Source organism: Echinops telfairi, unplaced genomic scaffold, assembly GCF_000313985.2.
Source record: "Echinops telfairi isolate 266 unplaced genomic scaffold, ASM31398v2 ScPeMD7_7400;HRSCAF=8409, whole genome shotgun sequence".
In the NCBI taxonomy this organism is placed as follows: Eukaryota; Metazoa; Chordata; class Mammalia; order Afrosoricida; family Tenrecidae; genus Echinops; species Echinops telfairi.
Window position 1 is genome coordinate 59,516,805 of NW_022111300.1, and position 7,761 is coordinate 59,524,565.

Sequence of the window (7,761 nt, forward strand, 5' to 3'; positions counted from 1 at the left end):
AAGAAGAAACAGGGAGAAAGGAGGTGGGATTATTAAAGAAGTCCAGGCCAAACGTGGCTGGTGCTTGGGCTGGGATGATGCTGAGGGAGGTGATCAGTGGGGAATACAATCCAGGCACATCCGGAAAGTGGAGTCTCGGGGATGATACATGTCTTGGATGAAAAGAGCCAACAGCGTGAAGGCTGAGACTTCTAGCACAGGACATCGGGAAGGAAGAGAAGTCAAAGCTTTGAGTCTTCTGGTTAGACATGAAAACCTATGCTCGCATGATGTTTTCCACACGTGAAAGAGCATGCAGGGGGCCCCTCACTCCGCACAGGGAAACGTGGTGTTCGATGACAATTGCAGGGCATTTCAACAGGGCCTTCACTTATTGATAACTGCTTTAGAGAGTGAACTGCAAACAATTTAGTCCTACATTGGCGCAAAGACTCTAAGAAGAAGGCATCCAGGAGAAAAGATTCTGAGAAACTTATCAACCTGCTGATGCAGGAGCCCTGGTGGTGGCATGGCTCAGACGTTGGCTGCTGAACAAACACACTGTTGGTGACTCAGACCCCTAGTGACCCCACAGAATGGAGAGGCTGTCTCCCATGCTCAAGTAAGCATTGCCCCTGTCGCATTAATAGACATCATGTCCTGTCACAACACATAGATGCCATATGATCATGCTCCCATGTCACATCGTAATACATCATATCACAATACACTGTGTTATATATCAGAGTACATCCATGTTGCATCATAATACACCCACGTCATAGCACAATACATCCTTGGCCTATCACAATACACTCATGTTATATAGCATAACTCATCCATGTCATATTATAATACACCCATGTTACATCATGATACAGCCATGTCACATCACAATAGATACATCCATGTCATATCACAAGATACCCATGTTATATCATTATTTCTCCATCACATATTGCAATATATTCATGTCATGTAACATAATATGCCCATGTTAGCTCACAATATGCACATGCTATACCACAGTACATCCATGTGGTATCACTGTGTATATATATGTGTGTGTATGTATGTAGATATATATATATATATACACATACAGTACATCACAGTACACCCATGCTATACCACAATGCATGCAGGCTACACCACAGAACACACATGTTTAAATAACAGTACATCAACAGTATATCACAATGCATCCATGTTATATCATAATGCATAATAAATAAAGTACATTACAAATAAATGATATTATTTGTGAAAGGGAGCAAGTTGTGTTTTTCTATGAAAAGTTGTCACAATTAAGGATTGACTCGAATTTCTGTTTTAAGCCAATGTCCTTGTGTGATGGCTGTGAAGCCATCTGCAACGCCCCTGGGGGCCATTGGGAAACGTCCATCATCAGCCAACAGGAGGCTTTCCTGGGGCCCCGTCCAGCCTGAGGATGGCCCCCGAGGCGTGTGTCCTGCATGTGTGCGCACAAATATCAGTGTGCTCTTCCTTTATGTTGTGGGTGGCAGCAGAAGAAAGCGTGCTCTGGAAGTAGTGACATCAATATATTGTTACAATATGAATAACAGGACAACCCACTGACAGATGGGGCCATCCCCTGTATAACTCTCACACTCTCCTGCCGTCCACACCCGAGGATACAACACACTCAGTGAGCGGGGCTGGGAGCAAAGGCAGCACTGACGCTTGGCATGCCATCTCACAGCCGTTCCCGACCCCAGGGAGAACAGTACCTCCCAAGAGCAGGCTGGCCCCACCTCCCCTCCAAGGCATGGAGGCATGGCCACTCAGGGAACCCATCCTCCTTTCCAATGTATGGAGTCTTAGCCATGCATAGGTTGATCACCTAAGATCTGTGGTGCTGGCCCACCAGTCGCTCCAAGGGACAATAGCTAACCCAACCTTCTGCCACCACGTCAACTGCCACCCAAGGAACCCTGGAGAGGAGAGCAGAGGTGCCCCATCAGGTCTCCTAGCCCACCAGCTCTTCAGAAGCAGACTGCTACACCCCTCTCCCATGCAGCTGCTCTGACGTCCAGTGAACACGGGGACAGCCCTCTGGCCTACAGGGCTGCTGCAAGTGCGAATGGACGCTAAGATTAGGGTGCTTTTGTGGTTTTCCAAGAGGCAAACAGGAAGACATGACCTTAACTCCATTCGAGACCGCTAGCTCTGGAGGGGCCTGAGCCCACAGACGTCAGCTCCAGGGCTTCCTTCCAGCAACATCTCTCAGTTGCCAATGTCACTCAGAGTGGAGCAGAAAACCCTCCCAGGTTCAAGTCTGTTCCCCTTGCACCAGAACCAGAGCTGGACACAAAGAAGTGCCTGCCCTTCTCCCTCTGCCGGGAGGGCTCTACAAACATCGCATTGCTCTTATTGCCTCCCCCAGAGATGTGTCAGCTTGGAGAGGTTGTGATTCGCCATACGAGGTGCCTCTCCTCATTGTGTGACCCGATGCCACCATTCTGTGTGTCCCCAATCCTCACCTCAGAGATGCTGGTGAGGTAGGATCAATGGCAGTTTACATAGCAATGTCCTTCGCACGAAACTGCCCCTCACGGTGGGACCTAAGGCCACTTAGAGGTCACAGGCACAGTCCTCATCAGATGCAAAGGGAGTTTCCCTGGGGGGCGGCTGGCCTCAGCTTCCATTTTCCAAGAGATGAAAGGAGACAGATGTGAGAAGCAGCATGGGAATCCATCCCACCAAGAAAGATGACCTGAAAGTGGGGTGTTTGGACATGAGAGCCCAGGGCTGAGACTCACTGTGACCAGGAGGAGCTCAATGATAAGGACCTTCTCCCCAAAGGGGACGCCTTTCCCGGGAGCAGACTGGTTCAGCCTCCTAGCCTCCTGAACTGTGAGGGAAGGCATTCTTGTTGGCTGCAACCACCTCCCTGTGCCATTGCAGGGGTGTGTGCATGAGAGAACAACCCGGGCAGTGGAGTTGGCTGGAGGAATGGTGGCTCCAGAAGCACGCACCCCGGGGCTTCCAGAAGCCCCCGTGTCCTCCAGGCTACAGAAGCTTTCTTGTCCTGGGCGGGCACAAAGCAAGATGCTCCTTCCACGTTTTGAGAGCCACAGTACGTCGATAGAAAGGTCATCCCTTCTACCCTACGTGTGTCTATTTACGAAGACACTGGAGAGTCCTGGATTTACTGAACTCAGGACAGCACCCAGGGGTGCCTGTCTCTTTAAATCCATCTCCCACCACGTGAGATGTGTGGCTCTGGTGAATGGCAGAACAGAGCCATCCATAAAAGGGCAGAGGGAAATCACATTCATTTGCATACAGTAATTATTCTGTGAATCAGGCCACCTTTATTGCTGGCAGAAAATCTACTGTCAGCATCACTCGATAGATCACGCTGGAAAACCCAACAGCTGAGGAGAGTAATTGTGTGTAGTGCGTGAGGTCCACACTCCGTCTGGGCCACATTGGCTGCCATGTTTGCTGGGGGGCATCCACGTCAGAGGTCCTGGTCAACCAGCCCGTGTTTTCTTGCCTTGCCCCTCTCCTTAGCTCCTGACTTGGATTTTGGGGAGTCTCCGTAGAGGTTGGTTTCCAAAGAAGGAGGGCGAGCATGGGAATGAATTGTGTGCAGATCGCATGCACCCCTCCACTGGAGTTGTCCGAGTTGGCAGCGGACACCTCCCGGGGAGAAGCTACTTCCATCAACCCCCAGTACACCACCATGGGAAAACCCCAGCCCCGTCCACCTGGTTCCTTAGCCAACCGACCCTGCACCCCTCTCGGCCGGTGTCCTGCGGGAGGACAAAGGGTGGCCTGACTGCCAATGGCTCTCCGATGATGGAAGCAGGGGGGTGGAGGTGGCCTGAGAGAGATGCTGGGTCAGCGGCAGCTCTAAGGAGGAATGAATTCACGACTTCTCAGGTGTTGGAAGGACGCAGAGCTCATAGTTAATCTGCAGAGGGATCATGGCGAGGGGCTCTGCCGTCTGGAAAAAGAATGTGATGCAGGCGCGGTCCAAAGAGCGGGGCTTGCATCAGCTCTGGTTCAGAGAGCCGGCAAGAGTCACGGTGATGCACCACGGCTGGGTGGGGTGGTGGGCAGGAGGGGCAAGACGGCAGTGGGGATCAAACAGGGCCTTTGGGGTCTCCATCCCTCCAGATTCTGCCTGTGCTCTGTAGCTCCTCTTTAGATAGGCCAGGTCTCAAGTCAAGCAAGATAACTGTTGCCAATGTGAAACGCAGCCCGGGCAAGTGCTCTGTGCCACCACGTGGTCTTGGTGCTGTCTTCTCCTCTCAGGGGGAGAAGCCCTCGCAGCACAATGGATTATGTGTTGCGCTGCTAACCTCAGAGTCAGCCGTTTGAAACCCCTGCAGCTCCCCCAGAGGAACACGTGGCTTTCTCCTCCCATTAAGAGTCAGTCTCAGAAAACCCACAGGGGCAGTTCCGCCCTGTCCCATCGGCTGGCTGTGAGTCACCGTCGACTAGTCAATGAGTGTGAATGTTTGGAGTTCCCAGGGCCCGGAGGCTGCTGTGCACAAATAGGGGCGAGAAATGCCTGCTGGGACTTCCAGTGCAACACATGACACAGGAACGGACACCTGTAAAATACTTGATGGGCTTGACAGAGCCTCTCCCGTGCTACTAGGAATTCCTTGAGAAAACTGAAAGACCCAGTCCATTAGGGTAAGGCTGCTATGGACAAGGGCTAACCCTTACCCAGCACCAGTGAGGGGTTCCTAGTCCTCGTAATAACCTGGGGAAGAGTGGACTCGTCCCACCGTGTTTCCAAGGCCTTGCTCTCTACGAGGGCAGATCACTAAACCTTTGCTCTCGTCGGTCAGCTGGTGGGTTCAAACGGCTGACTTTTTGATGAGCAGACAAGTACTTTAGCCTCTGCATCACCAGGATTCATTACAGCCCGTCTTACGAGGTTCAAATGGACGCACTCCAGTGTCAGACTTCTCCCAGGCTGGGGTTCGCTTTGCAGGAACTACATGATGATGTTTCTAAAAGAAGATTTAAATTCTCTTAGATGCTTCTCCTCCTTTTCAATATCTCCCCCGACTCCTCCTCTTTCTCTTCCTCCTACCATTTTCCTCTTCCTCCGCCCTCTCTCCTGCCTCCTCCATCTTCCCCTCTTCCATCTCTTCGTCCTTCTCATCATTTCTCTCTTTATCAAGCTAAAAAATGTCACCAGGGTCAAGGAGTTTTATCAGAGGTAGCATCTCCAATGATGAGCTTCCTCCCATCTTCTCGGGCATCCCTTGGGATCGGTTGGCCCTGGGGAAGCCTTCTACCCTGGGGTTTGTGCTGGGAGATGGGGGAGTCAGGGTGTTCCTGAGGAGATGTACAACCCAGCAGGTTCAATGCTTTCAGCAAAGCCTATCATGTGCTTTGGTGAACCCTTCAGATTTAACCTGCACCATTTTCTAATAGAGGACCCTTCAACAAACACCTCAATAATAAGGTGGGAAGTAGGCTACCACTTCAGCAATCATGCAATGACATAGAGTTAAATGAAAATAACAAGCATTACGTAAAACGTACACACGACTATTCCTGGTTTATATAGTAATCAGAGTGCTGGTCCCACTGGCATAGGAATATTTATTTGTGTGCTCTTCCCGATTTGTAGACAGCTAACCTGACATAGAACAGTCAAGGAATTCACCAAAGGTCACAGAATTCGTTAATATTTGAGGGAGACCTTGTACCACAACACACCTCCCACCTAACGCATCACACTCTGTCCACAGCATTCTGCTGAGTTTATCACTTAGCTCCTACGTTGTTTACCTTGGAAGGCAGGACATTTAATGAGCATCTGGTGAGTGGATGCCATCTAAACTGGCGGCCCTGAGATAATGAACCCAACACAATCTTGAATATATTATATAGAGAGATCTTACCTCCGCTTCAAAACAAGAACCAAATTGCCAGTCAAAAACAACTCCAAAACACTTGGCTGTACTTAGCAATGCTAACTCTCCATCTTGTTCTATGCTCAGTTCATAAGTCAACAACAACAGCATCAACCCTTGCTATCACATTGCCTCCAGTCCCTGGTGATCGGTCATGTGGGTCAGAGTAGAATCGACTCCACAGGGATTTTATAAACTGGCTTTTCAAAATTGGATAGCAGAGTCTTCCTCCCCAGGTGCCTTCGGCAAGCCTTCTGGCCGCCCCTTGGTAGCCGAGCGTGTCCTCGGTGGGAACCCCGAGGGTCAGGCTGTGTCAACAGCTCGGTTAAAACTGTCGATGCTGCAGAGCTGACCCGGGCCGAAGGGGCAGCTTCACTCGTCACACGGCATCACTATGAGACCCTCTCCACATTCTCTTTAGTCAAGTCTTCCCGAAACCATTTAACTCTGTTCAAAAATTGCCTGAAGGTATCAGGTGCTTTCTGATCACAAAACAGATTCTGGGCATGAAGGGGCTAATTGAATGCTTGGCTTCTCGAAGGCCCCATAAGTGGCGGAGGCTCCTCAGACAAAGATGCTCAGTAGTCACTGCCGGGGGGACACCCAGCTTTCTCCTCGTGAAGGAGCCAGTGAGCAAGATATAAAGAGATCCCAACCACATGGTCAACCCCTCCCCCCCCAGAAGAATTTGCCTCAGAGGACAGCAGTGAAGCGGCAGCTCCGGGAGAGGGACACGTCTGATCGGAGCGCACGGGAGCAAAGGAAGGGGGAGAGAGAGAGGGGAGCACCTCCTGGCCCCCCAAGCCTTGAGAACACTATCCCCACTCAGAGCAGCCAGTGCACACAGAGGGGACCATATGGCCGGCCCCACTATGAGACACGACGTCCCTCACTGACCCATAGCCCTGCAGGGGACAACACTGTAGACACAGTGTGGGAATTGCGCCCCATCTGACCCCACCACACAGAGGCAAAACACTAAGGGCATGCAAAAATAGACTTTGGGGCCAAGGCATGGCACCCCACCCGGCTCAATTGAAAATTTATAAATTATCAAGGGTTCATGAGGGAGGGAGGACGGGATGGGAGGGGAAAATGAGGAGCTGATACCAAGGGCTCAGATAGAAAGCAAATGTTTTGAGAATGATGAGGACAATGAATGTACAAATGTGCTTGACATAATGGATGGATGTATGGGTTGTGATAAGAGTTGTATAAGCCCCCAATAAAATGATTTATTTTAATGGTAAAAACACTCCTAAAGGTCAACAAACAGACCTTGAACTATTTACAGGCTTATCTTTTTTGGGGGTCATTATTTTTTGTTGTTGTTTTTGTTGTTGCTTTGCTTTGTTCGGTCTTGTTTTTGTACATATTGTGCATATTATTATCTCTGCAGGTCTATCTAGATAAGATAGGCTGAATAAACCATCCGGAGGATAAAACAAAGGGACCAACTAATTGGGAGGGACATAGGAGAGGGGGAAGTGGGAGAAAGGAAATGATATTAACCAGGGAACAAGTGGTATTAATCAGGGAACAACAAGTGATCCAAAATCAGTGGCAAGGAGGGTGTAAGAGGCCTGGTAGGGAGTGATCAAGGGCAATCTAACAGAGAGGAATTACTGAAACCCAAGTGAAGGCTGAGCATGATAGTGGGATAAGAGGAAATTAAAAGGAAATAGAGGAAGGAACTAGGAAGCAAAGGACATTTATAGAGGTATAAATACAGGCATGTCCCTATGTAAACATATTTATATATGATGATAGGGAAATAGATCTAGGTGCATATATTTGTAGGTTTAGTATTAAGATAGTAAGATGGACATTGGACCTCCACTCAAGTACTCCCTCAATGCAAGAAGACTTT